The sequence below is a fragment of the Mandrillus leucophaeus genome, unplaced genomic scaffold, assembly GCF_000951045.1.
Source record: "Mandrillus leucophaeus isolate KB7577 unplaced genomic scaffold, Mleu.le_1.0 Scaffold623, whole genome shotgun sequence".
Lineage (NCBI taxonomy): Eukaryota > Metazoa > Chordata > Mammalia > Primates > Cercopithecidae > Mandrillus > Mandrillus leucophaeus.
In genome coordinates this window covers 1,435,166-1,449,263 of record NW_012106731.1, presented here as the reverse complement: position 1 = coordinate 1,449,263, position 14,098 = coordinate 1,435,166, and the positions used below count along the sequence as shown (strand labels likewise).

The following is a 14,098-nucleotide window of genomic DNA, read 5'->3' as shown; positions in this document are numbered from 1 at the left end:
CTCGCTTTTCTTCCGTGTGTGTGTGTGCGTGTGTGTGTGTGTATGTTTCTTACAGCCGTTTAGCCAACTCCCTTGCTCGGTTTTGCTGTTTCTCGTTTTTCTTCCAAGAGTCTGTTTCTCGCTTTTCTTCCAAGTGTGTGTGTGTGTGTGTGTATGTTTTTCTTGCAGCCGTTTAGCCAACTCCTTTGCTCGATTTTGCAGTTTCTCGCTTTTCTTCCAAGAGTCACGTTGGCAACGTGCAGGCAAACACCTATTTGTTGTATGTCAGACGACGCAAACACTGTATTCGAACCTCAAACTAACAGGGAAGCAATGCTGAGAATCCCGAGGACCTCTCGCTGGTCTTTTAAACCCCTCCTTGCACACTCACTTCCTGCAGCTCTTTTTCCTGGTTTTGATGATTCTGTGTTTTAATCTCCCATTTATCTTAACATCCATTTTTACTTTCCAGTTGAGCGTCAATTCACGCCTGGGAATCAGAGAATGATAGCAAGGCCAACAGATACTCAGTGCTCTGCTCACTGTCATAGAGTGAGACAGGCAAAGTCAGCCACAACTGGGGTCTCTTAACCCACCCAGAGCTCTGTGTTATGCAGCGCTTTCACGAGGAATTATACGCGATGCTTTCGCTTTCATGAGGAATTATACACGATGCTTTCACGAGGAATTATACACAATGGGCCCTACCACAGGGCCAAATAGAAAATAAAGCAACACTTGGGGCACAACTGCTGATTTACATTTATAGCTCTTCAGTGTAGCCTGAAAGCTTCAAAGTCAGAAATAGTGTTTGTCTACCTATGTGGTGTGAACATTTTGGAAGATTAGGGCTACACAGGCAGACAGTAATACTGGGCAGGATTCAGCCTCCCTTCTGTATATCTCAAGGTAGGTTCCACAGTCTCTTATTCCTAACTGCTGTGATAGGCCTTTTACGGAAGATAAAATTTAATTTAAATCATATGGAATATATAAAAGACATCAAATGGCCAAAAGAATTTTGTGCTCATCTTGGGCGTGCAGCAAATCCAAACTTCCATAGATTTGTACAATCACCAGGCTTTGCTTCATGCTAAAGAAATGTGCACTGATGTTATCATAAAAATGAAGCTATTAGAAGTCATAGTTTGCTATTTCTGAGGAATGTGAGGCCAGTTCTTCCAGTATAAAAGATCTTTTGAGTATTAGTCAGAAGACTATTTTCCCCCCAGTTGAGGAGAATGTTTACATCAGCCCTCAGATTGCCTGCTGTTGTCCATATTGTTCTCTTACGTGCTTAACTTTGTTTTGTTTGCACTTTATCTCCTGCACTCAACACCTCTTCTAGCGCCTAGCTAGCAATGATAGGCATTCACTAAATGTGATAGAATGATAGAATACAATTATTCACTGAATAATAGAATGTTAAAACAGGGAGGGGCCCTAGAGATTAAATTGCCCTATCCTTGGTTTTTACTATTATTATTATTGTGTCTTTTACTTGAGGTCTCACTCTGTTACCCAGGCTAGAATGCATGGCGTGATTAGGGCTTACTGCATCCTTGACTATGGAGGCTTAAGAAATCCTCTCCCCTCAGCCTCTTAAGTAGCTGGGACCGCAGGCCCGCACCACCAAGCCTGGCTAATTTTTCTAGTATTTGTAGAGACAACAGGGTCTTGCTATGCTGCTCAGGCTGGTCCCGAACTCCTGGGCTCAAGTGATCCGCCTACCTTAGCCTCCCAAAGTTCTGGGATTACAGGCGCGAATTACTATATCCGGCTCTTGATTTTTATATATGAAGAAATTGGAGTCCAAATAAAACCTCCTGCCCAGTCCAGGGATTAAATAATGCACCCAAGGCCCTCGTGTCAGTTACTTTTGCAGTATAACAAATTATCCTCATAAACTTAGTGGTTAAACATAACCATTTACTTGCTTGTGATTCTGCAATTTAAGCAGTACCTAGTGGGGACAGCTTGGTGCGCCTCCAAAGCATGTTGGGTTGGGTAGTTTAGATGGGGTTGGAAGATTGAAAGCAGCTTCCTTTGTCTGGCAACTGAGCTGGGAATGCTAGAATGACAAAGACCAGGCTGGGCCTTTCTCTTCCTTGGTCTTACATCCTCCAGGTTCTCCTCTTTTCCTCCACCATGGTAGTCATGGCAGCCAGGCTTCTAGAAGCAAAAGCTGAAGCTGCCAGGCCTCTTGGCTCACAGGCTGTGCAAAAACAAGCAATAGGCTGGATTTGCCCTATGGGCTGCAGTTTGCTGATCTTTGTTTTAATCCATTGCCTTACATAAGTTTTTGGTTTTGCCCTCTGACATCTAGGCTCCTCCCTTTGAGATATATTTCCTTTTCTTAAGAATGGCCCATATTTGTAGCTGAGCAGCTCTCTCAGTCTGCTTCATTTATGCCAGGAGAAACTGAAAGGTCTAGAAACCTCTTCTCATTTTGCACTTTTTCTGGTTTAAGCTGGCAGTTCTTTTTTTTTTTTCTTTTTTTTTTTTTTTGAGACCGAGTCTCGCTCTGTCACCCAGGCTGGAGTGCAGTGGCCGGATCTCAGCTCACTGCAAGCTCCGCCTCCCGGGTTTATGCCATTCTCCTGCCTCAGCCTCCCGAGTAGCTGGGACTACAGGCGCCTGCCACCTCGCCCGGCTAAGTTTTTGTGTATTTTTAGTAGAGACGGGGTTTCACTGTGTTAGCCAGAATGGTCTCGATCTCCTGACCTCGTGATCCGCCCGTCTCGGCCTCCCAAAGTGCTGGGATTACAGGCTTGAGCCACCGCGCCGGGCCAAGCTGGCAGTTCTTTCATTAATACAAGTATCTTAAAAACCATGTGGATTTTCTATATCTTATTAAGGTTCACACCGTGCTCCAAAATTTATATACAATTTTCTCAAAAACTTTATTTATGTAAATCTTGCTGAGGTTTAATTCCATGTTCCAAGATTCACATTCATTTTTTTTTTTTTTTAAATAGATCTCTCTCTACTTTACATGTCAGGCTGCAATGGGACAATGCGCTTAAGATTCTTAAAAGCCCTGAGATGGTCTTCGAAGCACCACATTAAATCTTTCTTGGAGTCTTTAAAAAGAAGTTGTTGCCGGGCATGGTGGCTCACACTTGTAATCCCAGCACTTTGGGAGGCCAAGGCAGATGGATCACAAAGTCAAGAGATCGAGACCATCCTGGCCAACATGGTGAAACTCCGTCTCTACTAAAAATACAAAAATTAGCCGGGCATGGTAGCGCATGCCTGTGATCTCAGCTACTCAGGAGGCTGAGGCAGGAGAATCACTTGAACCTGGGAGGCGGAAGTTGCGGTGAGCCGGGATTACACCACTGCATTCCAGCCTGGCAACAGGGCAAGACTCTGTCTCAAAAAAAAAAAAAAAAAAGTAGTTTTTATAGCCACATCTTGATTTGGTCTTTCTCCAGATACCATTTCTTACTTTGCAAACATTTTACTGACTAGAATTCTGCTTGAAAAGCAAACAGATCTTGCCCTTTGGCAATAAAACCCATTGGCACTTTCAGCATTTTACCTGAAAATCTCCTTGGCTAGATTCACAAGTTCAATGGCACATATTCTATCTTCTTTTCTTTTCTTTGTTGGTTTTTTTTTTTTTTTTTTTGAGACAGAGTTTCACTCTTGTTGCCCAGGCTAGAGTGCAATGGCACAATCTTGGCTCACTGCAACCTCTGCCTCCCAGGTATAAAGGATTCTCCTGTCTCAGCTTCCCAAGTAGCTTGGATTACAGGCGCCTGCCACCACACCCAGCTAATTTTTGTTTTTTTAGTAGAGACGGGGTTTCACCATGTTAGTCAGGCTGGTCTCAAACTCCTGAACTCAGGGGATCCACCCGCCTCGGCTTCCCAAACTGCTAGGATTATAGGCGTGTGCCACCGCACTCGGCTTCATATTCTATCGCTCGTGTCACCACAGGCAACAGCAATGTCAAACATCCTGCCACTACGTGATACAGTTTGCCTCTTCTCCAGTCCTCCATAGCAATTTCCTCGCTGCTCTACCAACTTCCACTCACAGTCATCTCTCTAGTTACCAGCTGGCAGTAAAGTCAGTGTCACATACTTTAGGGTTTTATTACAGCAACACTCCACATCCAGGTACCAGTTTATGTTTCATTTACCTATTAGTATGAAATAGACCACCTCCAAATCTTAGAGGTTTAAAACAACCACCACCATTTATTTGTTCATGATTCTGCAAAAGGTGGAGTTCACTGGGTCAGTTCATCTCTGATCTGTCTTAGCTAGGAAGACCCAAATGAGGCTGTAAGATCGAGAAGGGCCTCTCTCCAGTAGGGTAGTTACTGGTTTTCAAGAAGTCAGTGGAAGCTGCCAGGCCTAGAACTAAAACAGTGTCACTTCCACTGCATTCCAGTAGAACGCCAGCATAAGTTGGTCAAAGCAAGTCACATAACCCAGATGCAAGGGAAAGTGAAATAGACTCCACCTCTTCATAAAGCGAATGACATGTGAGTAAGCGGGTGGAAGGAATTGTTGGCAACCATCTTTGCAGACACTCTACCGTAATCCTTAAACTAGTAAGGAACAGAGCTGAGGCCAGAATATGTTTTTCTACTTTCAATCTACTCTCTTGTCCATTACATCATATTTCTCAGATACCACCGCTCCTTCAGTGAGATAAAGATGACCCCAGGCCCACTACATTGTATGATTTAGACACTCATTAACATAATGCTATTATTTCCTTGAGCCTGTTATATGCAATCAGTATACGCATATATTGCTATTTGAAGACATGGCCAGAAGAGGAAAAGGATCTGGGAAATGTAACTGGCAAACAGCAAATAATAATTCTATAAAGAAAGAACAGGCAAAGTGAAGGGGAAAACTTATCAAAGAAATAACTGAAGAGAGGCCAAGCGTGGTGGCTCACGCCTGTAATCCCAGAACTTTGGGAGGTTGAGGCGGGTGGATCACCTGAGGTCAGGAGTTCGAGACCAGCCTGGCCAATATGGTGAAACCACTACAAATACAAAAAATCAGCTGGGCATGGTGGTGGGCACTTGTAATCCCAGCTACTTGGGAGGTTGAGGTAGGAGAATCGCTTGAACCCGGGAGGTGGAGGTTGCAGTGAGTCAAGATTGTACCACCATTGCACTCCAGCCTGGGTGACAGAGCAAGACTCTGTCCTGGGCGAGGGGAAAAAAATAGGGTTGGATGTGTAAAGCTCTTATTTACAGATGAATGGCAAATTATAAATATATCAGGATATATGACCAGGTGAAACCTTTGAAAGCCTCTGTTTTCTCATCTGTGATACTAAGGACTATTGTAAAGATTAAAGTCCAGGCGCGGTGGCTCACGCCTGTAATCCAGCACTTTGGGAGGCCGAAGTGGGTGGATCACGAGATTAGTAGATCGAGACCATCCTGGCCAATATGGTGAAACTCTGTCTCTACTAAAAATACAAAAATTGGCCGGGCGCGGTGGCTCAAGCCTGTAATCCCAGCACTTTGGGAGGCCGAGACGGGTGGATCACGAGGTCAGGAGATCGAGACCATCCTGGCTAACATGGTGAAACCCCGTCTCTACTAAAAAATACAAAAAACTAGCCGGGCGATGTGGCGGACGCCTGTAGTCCCAGCTACTCGGGAGGCTGAGGCAGGAGAATGGCGTAAACCCGGGAGGCGGAGCTTGCAGTGAGCTGAGATCCGGCCACTGCACTCCAGCCTGGGCCACAGAGTGAGACTCCGTCTAAAAAAAAAATAAAAAAATTAAAAAATTAAAAAAATAAAAAAAAATACAAAAATTAGCCAGGCGTGGTGATGCTTGCCTGTAATCCCGGCTACTCAGGAGGCTGAGGCAGGAGAATTGCTTGAATCAGGGAATCGGAGGTTGCAGTGAGGCAAGATCACACCGCAGCACTCCAGCCTGGTGACAGAGGGAGACTCCATCGCAAAAAAAAAAAAAGATTAAAAAATGTATAAAGAATGTCTGGTATATTGTAGGTGCTGAAAAAAGGCATAGTTATTTCACTGGCTTTTTTAGTCTTTGCAAGCAGCTAGCCTTGCTGAACTCATAGTAAGACCTCAAGAAATCCTTGTTGAATTCATGTGTCATGACCCAAACCACACAGAGTACTCTTGGTATGGACAAACCACAATGTCTATTTTGTTTGGAGGCATTTCCAGGGAAAAATCTGCAGTTAATTCGATGTCTCTTTCTCAGCTGTAACAGACGTTTTTGGCCTCAGTTCATTCTCTGTGAGACAGCCAGAATTCTCTTTCTGAGACATAATTCTGATTATATGACCCCTCTCCAGAAATTTCCCAGCAGGGCTCTGACCTACCTGGGCACCCTCATTCCCCCACATCTTCACTCTTCACCGCTCCATGTGCCACTGCTGGACAGGCCAGGCTCATTCATGCCTCTGTACCTTCCTCCATCCTGTTTTCCTGCTGGAATGCCCTTTCCTGCTTTCCTCAGTGGTGAACTTTGCCTCATCCATCAGGCCTCAGAGTAAATATTATTTTCTACTACAGAGCAAAGGCTTTCCCAAGCCCTTCAGGCCGATTTGGCTACTTCTCTTGGCATTTTAAAAATAATCTCTCCTCTTGCAGTTGTCACGTCACATTGTTATTTTTTTAATTTGTTGGTCTCAGCAACTAGGCAAGAGCTTCTTGAGGACAGGCGTTTGGTTGTTTCCTCTTTGCACTGACATGATCTTACCCAGTACCTGTTACTATCAGATTTTTCTCCATAAACACATTCCCTTGCCTTTGTTCATACTTAAACTCACCTGGCAAAAATTAAAATATATAGTATTCGGTGTGGTGAAAATGGGCAAAATGGGAATTTTCATACTTTATTGGTGGGAGGGTAGTTTGTCAATATCGATCAATATTTCAAATACTCATGCCCTCTGATGCAGTGATGTTGGTTCAAGAAAGCTATCTTGAAGAGAGAGCTCTACGTGACCGTAACAATATGTGTGTAAGGACATTTATATCAGCATTTTAAGATTGAAACACCCTAAGTGGCCATCAATGAGGCTAAATTAAATTCATTTTAGAGTATCTGTTCAGTGGAATGAAACTGCTGAAAGGAATGGAGTAGATCAATATGTCCTGACATGAACGGATTTCCAAAATATAGTGCTAAATGAAAGAACCAGCAGAATGTAAGTGTAAAACTGTGTCTTGCTGGAATGCTAAGTTACAATACGATATATAAAACATCATGAAAACGGATTTGGCTACAGATGCCCACTCTGTCCAGATCATTTCTATATTAACCCACTGGAATATTGGGATGCTTCCTAAGGTATAAGTTTCTTTTTTTTTTTCCACATTAAATTATGATTTATTTATCAGAAATTCCAAAATGTCAAAATATTACCTTTGAGGACTTTAAAAAAAAAATTATTATCAGAGAACATAAGCACAAGTATAAGATTGTATCCATAAAAGTTTCTGAAAAACTTAGGGACCTCCTGTTTTTATTTATTTATTTATTTTTATTTTTTATTATACTTTAAGTTCTAGGGTACATGTGCATAACGTGCAGGTTTGTTACATATGTATACTTGTGCCATGTGAGGTGTAAGTTTCTTATTCTGAACTCAACACATTTTACTGCATTTATACATTGGCATGTCAGAGAATGAATATTTCAAACCCTATCAGCCTCTATTGTTTCTTCCAGCAGCATTTTTCCATCTAATTTTATAGAAAATACAAATATTTAGCTGCTAAGTGTCTGTTATCAATAGCAAAAAAACCCCAAATTCTGCAATACCATATGTATTTCTTAGCCACAGAGTCTATTCAAAATAGGACAGTATTTTCATGAAATAAAATATTTTGCGTGAATATGAAAACACACAAAAACATAGCTGCATTATGAATGTTTTTATCTTTATTAAGTGTCTATCGAATGTATTCTGGTGTTTTGAATTTTTTTAACTTTGAATTTTTTTAACCAACATACAGTCTTCAAAGTTAAAAAATTCAAAACACCCAAAATACATTCGATAGACACTCAATAAAGATAAAAACATTCAAAATGCAGCTATGTTTTTGTGTGTTTTCATATTCACTCGAAATATTTTATTTCATGAAAAATACTGTCCTAAATACTCGGGAGGCTGAGGCAGGAGAATCGCTTGAACCCGAGAGGCGGAGGGTGCGGTGACCCGAGATTGCACCACTGCACTCCAGCCTGGGCAACAAGAGCGAAAAACTCAGTCTCAAAAAAAAAAGATCGCCCTTTTTTCTGCCCCAGGACCCGGACCCTACAGTCGCCGAAATGTTGATGCCTAAGAAGAACCGGATTGCCGTTCATGAACTCCTTTTTAAGGAGGGAGTCACGGTGGCCAAGAAGGATGTCCACATGCCTAAGCAGCCAAAACTGGCAGACAAGAATGTGCCCAGCGTTCATGTCATGAAGGCCATGCAGTCTCTCAAGTCCCGAGGCTACAAGAAGGAACAGTTTGCCTGGAAACATTTCTACTGGTACCTTACCAATGAGGATATCCACTATCTCCGTGATTACCTTCATCTACCCCCGGAGACTGTGCCTGCCACTCTACGCCGCAGCCGTCCAGAGACTGGCAGGCCTCAGCCTAAAGGTCTGGAGGGTGAGCGACCTGCAAGACTCACAAGAGGGGAAGCCGACAGAGATACCTACAGGCGAATTGCTGTGCCTGCTGGTGCCCACAAGAAAGCCGAGGCTGGGACTAGGTCAGCAACCAAATTCCATTTTAGAGGCAGATTTGGTCGTGGACATGGTCAGCCACCTCAGTAAAATTGGAGAGGATTATTTTGCATTGAATAAACTTACAGTCAAAAAAAAAAAAAGTCAAACAGAATTATATGACTAAATTGGATTCTATTTATGTTAATATTTATGTGTATTCACATATTTATGGGTATATTCATATATGTCTGCATAGGCAGGTTCATGTAAACACATATGAAAATATATGGAAGTATGTACACCACAGTGATACTGGTTAGCTTTGGGAAAAGTATTTGTTCAGGAGAGTGTTCACCTTTACTACATATGCTTGTTTGCATTATTTGATTTTTGTAAACAATGCAGACACCTTCTACAGTTTTAAAAAGAGTTGGAAAAAAAAAAAACCAACACAAAAACATATAACTAGTGAAAAGAAGGGCTGCCTTCTTACACTTAAGATTATGACACGGCCGGGCGTGGTGGCTCAAGCCTGTAATCCCAGCACTTTGGGAGGCCGAGACGGGCGGATCACGAGGTCAGGAGATCGAGACCATCCTGGCTAACACGGTGAAACCCTGTCTCTACTAAAAAATACAAAAAAACTAGCCGGGCGAGGTGGCGGGCGCCTGTAGTCCCAGCTACTCGGGAGACTGAGGCAGGAGAATGGCGTGAACCCGGGAGGCGGAGCTTGCAGTGAGCTGAGATCCGTCCACTGCACTCCAGCCTGGGCGACAGAGCGAGACTCCGTCTCAACAAAAAAAAAAAAAAAAAATTACGACAGCCCATGCCAGGTTTTGGGGAAAACTTGAATCTTTTTGATGGTATTTTTCATGTATATTTAAGAAAACGATAATTTAAAAATCTATAAATAGAGGAAAAGCTGGACATCACAGCACTCTCTGCTGACAAACACTCAATATTGTAAAATCTCATGTGATTTTGTTTCTTTTAGTTATAATCTATGAGAATACAACTTAGGCAGAGCCAATGCTTATATGTTTCATACAACGCATAAAGAAAAAAGCTTGCTAAGCAAGTTAATATATTAAATAAGATAACTTGTAGCACGAAGTTTATGGGAAGGGTAGAGCACATTTCTTTTTTCATACAGTCTTTGTATTGTTTGTATTACATCCTTTATCTCTTGGTACCATGACTGTTTATGTTTCAGGTTGCACCATCGAACTAGGAGCTCCTGGTTCATCTTTGTAACCCCAGCGTGGGGCTCATAACATGGTCTCCATGTTAAGAGACCTGAGGTTGTTGGAGTGGACTCTATTACTGGATACTCTGATAATCATCACAGAACACAGGAGGCGTGAGCTCCGGTCCTAGCTCCTATATAAATTGGGTGTACTTGGACATGTCACTTAAGCTCTCTGGTCCTATTCCTCAACTGGAAAATAAGGGTCTTTGACTAAAAAATTATCAAATTATCTTTTAGCTCAAAAACTTGATCCTTAATATGCAAATGTAATAATTTAAGCAGATTAATCATATACATGCACCTGGATATTGCTAAACAGAGACAAGATTTTTCTGTTCACTGAAAAGGCCCAATAGAATTTCTAAATGGAAGTACTTTGAATAATAAAACTACTAATAATAAAACCTCTTTACAAGTAGATCAATAGATCATTTTTACCAAATATGATTGGCCTTCTTTCTCTGAATTCCTTCTTTGTTCAAATTAAGAGGGGTATCCCTGTGGAATTGCATACATGCATATAAAGTTGTTGCTTTCATTCAGACTCTTTGGATTGCGGGGCATCAGCATGTATTAAGCTTCTAGATTATTTAAACATGTAGCTGCAATTGGGAAATATCACTTTAAAGTAAAATAAAGCTGTGTCAAATATCATTAAGATAATTAGAACAACAGGCAACTGTTAAATTTCGGTATGTTGCAAAGGAACTTAGTTTTCTAATAAAGTGAACCTGTGATAACATACTTAGGTAGCTAAATATGGGTATATACACTAGGGACATGCTTACGCTATCACTAGCAATAGGCTGCAAATATTCCTCCCCACTCTTCAGGGAGTGTTGACAAGCAGCAAGCAGAATGGAACCCAGTTTTGTAACCCAAGAGGCCAGAGCTGGTACAAGGATGCTTTGGGAGAACATGCTCAGAAGTTGGAGTAGAGCTAAGCTAGATACCAAGGGAGAAGCCAACGGCACTATGATCTGTTAAAAAGTCTGAAATACAAGAGCAGAATTTAAACAGAGGAGGAAGCCAAGCTCTGTGGCTGGAAGAACACAAATGCAAGTAGGAGGGAAGCAAGGAGGGAGGGGACAGGCTGCAGCTGGGGCTGAGGTGGCATCCACTGCCTCTGTGATCGTGATGCTGGGGGATTGGGTGAGGTTGGAATGAATCGCTGGCATGGATACTAAATCATCTCTGCCATTTCTTCAAGCAATGCAAAAAAGAGAAGAATAGGAAGGAAAAGGAGGAGGAAAGGAAGAAGACAGTGGAAGAGAACATTGTGAGGGAGGATACTGTGACATTGTGATAGAGAGAAAAGTGAAGGGACAGGTTTATACTCCTGACTGCAGCATAATGACAATTTTTTTCACATCTAAATTTTAGTTTTTGCCTTCTGAGCCAGTTAATATAAAAATACATACATACATAAATTTTAGTTTCTTAGCATCTGGAGAACAGAATATTTTGGCCCAGATCATCTGTAAGTTACTTGCTAGCTCTTATATTTGTAAGACCCTGCTGAAACAGTCTGAAATTCTGTAAGACTCAGTTAAAACAATCACTAAGATATTCATAAATCAACTTTATTACTCAGGTAGTATAATTTTAGTTCAACTACTGAGTACTTTGGCATCTGGTTTTTCTGGGGCTGTTGGTAAGAAGACCTGATTGCTTTCTAACAGGGTGGGTCTCAGAATTGTGTTAGAAGCAAAAGGCAAACAGATGGGTAAGCTGCTCTAATCAGCTCAAGCTGGAAAACAAACAGCAAAAAAAAACAAAAGAAAACTCTTTTCTCTTCAAATGAGAGATTGGTCTTCACCAAATTCCAATGCTCCACTCCCTGATTTGGAGATGAATCAGATGACTTCACTGGTCTTCCCCTTCTCGGATTTCTGTGATTCATCAGCTAAAGCAATTAGGGTGGGGGAAAAGAACCCTTCTAGTATTCAGGTTATGTTGCATCTTAAAAGGAGAGAATCTAAGGAAAAACTGTTAGAATTGTAAAATAATGAAGAAAGCAAACTTAGAATACTCCTAACTCAGACATATTTTTAAAGAGGACTCCCTATTCTGGTAATTATCAATTACATGGACTTTGCTGTTTATCAATTGTTTTATAAATATTTTTCTATGAAATCAGTAAAAAAAAAAAAAATGCATTGTGCAGACAAAAAATTAGTTTCAGGCTGGGTGTGGTGGCTCAGGCCTGTCATCCCAACACTTTGGAAGGCTAAGGTGGGAGAACTGCTTGAGGCCAGGACAGAGTAAGACCCTATCTCTAAGAAAAAGAAAAAAAAAGATAAAAAGAAAACTAATTGGTTTTGACCATCTGAAAAAGCTACCAGTATCTACCTGATTATAATAATCAAGGAACCCTCAAGATTCATTCACGTTAACGAACATTGAGTATCCACTAAATGCCAAGCCAGGCGGGACTACACAGCACATACATAACAGGAAGAAACATCGAACTCCTCCTTAAGGACTAGTGGAAGTTAATATGTAATGATAATTTAGCAAATGCATCAGATATGAAATCTAAGTGCTAGGACAATACAATAAGAGAATGACTAATTCTGTCAAGGAACAGTTAACCATTAGAGAAAGGAAGTAAGCCATTCTATCTTTGCCAATGCATTAAAGTTGTTCATAGTTAGTTGAAGTCATTGCACAACCATGAAAGAGGAAATGTAACGTAAACCAATGTATTCTCTATCAGCAGGAAGTGACAATGTAGAGAGGTGGGACTGTTTAGTTTTAAACAAACCATCCAGTATAAAAACAGGTAAAGAGTCACGAGAGAAGGTATGTATTTGACTAATGCCACCATTTTGAAGATAGTTTTGGAAACACTCAGCTTAAGTATTTCCCTCAAAGCTGAAGGCAAATTCTGGTCACTTGAGAGGAGTTTTGAGGAAGAGCTAGCAGTGATTCTGGGCCAGAGCTGGTGTTTTAGAGGGGAAAAGATAGTAGCAGAAGAGGATGCTGATTTGATGAGGCCCTCATTTGATAACATTGTTCAGTGAACTCAAACAGATTTATTTTTTGGTTGTAAAAATATTTAAGCATTCTGATATGAGGGCTGAAGTGGATATCTATCAGTCCAATCAAGCTTTTAGACTTCCTGAAATACTCAGTATTCAAAATCGTGTAATACTATTTAAAATTAATAATTTGGTGAGGGTAAAAATGTTCAAAAATATAGTGACCTAAAGTAGAATATTCAATGATAACATGAATAATGAACTTATATAGCAAAAAAGATTTTAAAAATCCAGTATTCCCACGAGCAAGGGAATAGCTAAGTGTGATGTCGTTTCCATTAGCCCTATGTAAGTCTCCGTAGAAATAGGTTAACATCTGCCATCCCCTTCCTCTTCCAGAAACTGTGGTATTCTTGTGGGCATTCTGGATACCTGGAACAAGCTTAGACATAAACCCAGACAATGAAAGAGTTAAGAAGGTACAGAGTTAGTGGATGCAGGGTTGGACCTGAGAAACCCGCCACCCACCGAAGTCAGTCGTCAGAGATGTTGACCCCTCTCCTAGGGCTGCAGTTACTCTTCCTTCACAAACAGAAATCGTATCTTGGAATAGTTAACACTGCTTCTGTTAGTCTACTAATATGCATTATATATATTATAAAATTATCTGCCCTGTTTTGTTAAAAAAAATACATGAAGCCTTTATACCATTAATATCTAACGGAAAAGGAATGGCAGAGAGGTAGGGGAGAATGGCCTCGGACCCACTTGGGCTAGCAGTACAGATCTCCATATTACCATTTTGTTTTAACTTTTTTTTTTTTTTTTGGTGTTTTTGGTGTTTTGGGGTTTTTTTTGAGATGGAGTCTCGCTCTGTTGCCCAGGTTGGAGTGCAGTGGCCTGATCTCAGCTCACTGAAACCTCCACCTCCTAGGTTCAAATGATTCTCCTACCTCAGCCTCCCAGGTTGCTGGGATTACAAGCGCCCGCCACCATGCCTGGCTAATTTTTGTATTTTTAGTAGTGATGAGGTTTCACCATGTTGGCTATTGCTGGTCTCAAACTCCTAACCTTAAGCGATACACCTGCCTCGGACTCCCAAAGTGTTGGGATAACAGGTGTGAGCCACTGCACTAGGTTTGTTTTAACTGTTTAAGTCCAATTCTCTCTTTCAGCACCGTTTTTTTTTTTTTTTTTTT

The 14,098-nt window shown here is 41.3% G+C and overlaps 1 pseudogene; it reads left to right on the top strand.

Moving 5' to 3' along the window:
* Window positions 1–8,276: 8,276 nt before the first annotated feature.
* Window positions 8,277–8,774, top strand: LOC105554040 (annotated as a pseudogene).
* The last annotated feature ends 5,324 nt before the right edge of the window (window positions 8,775–14,098 follow it).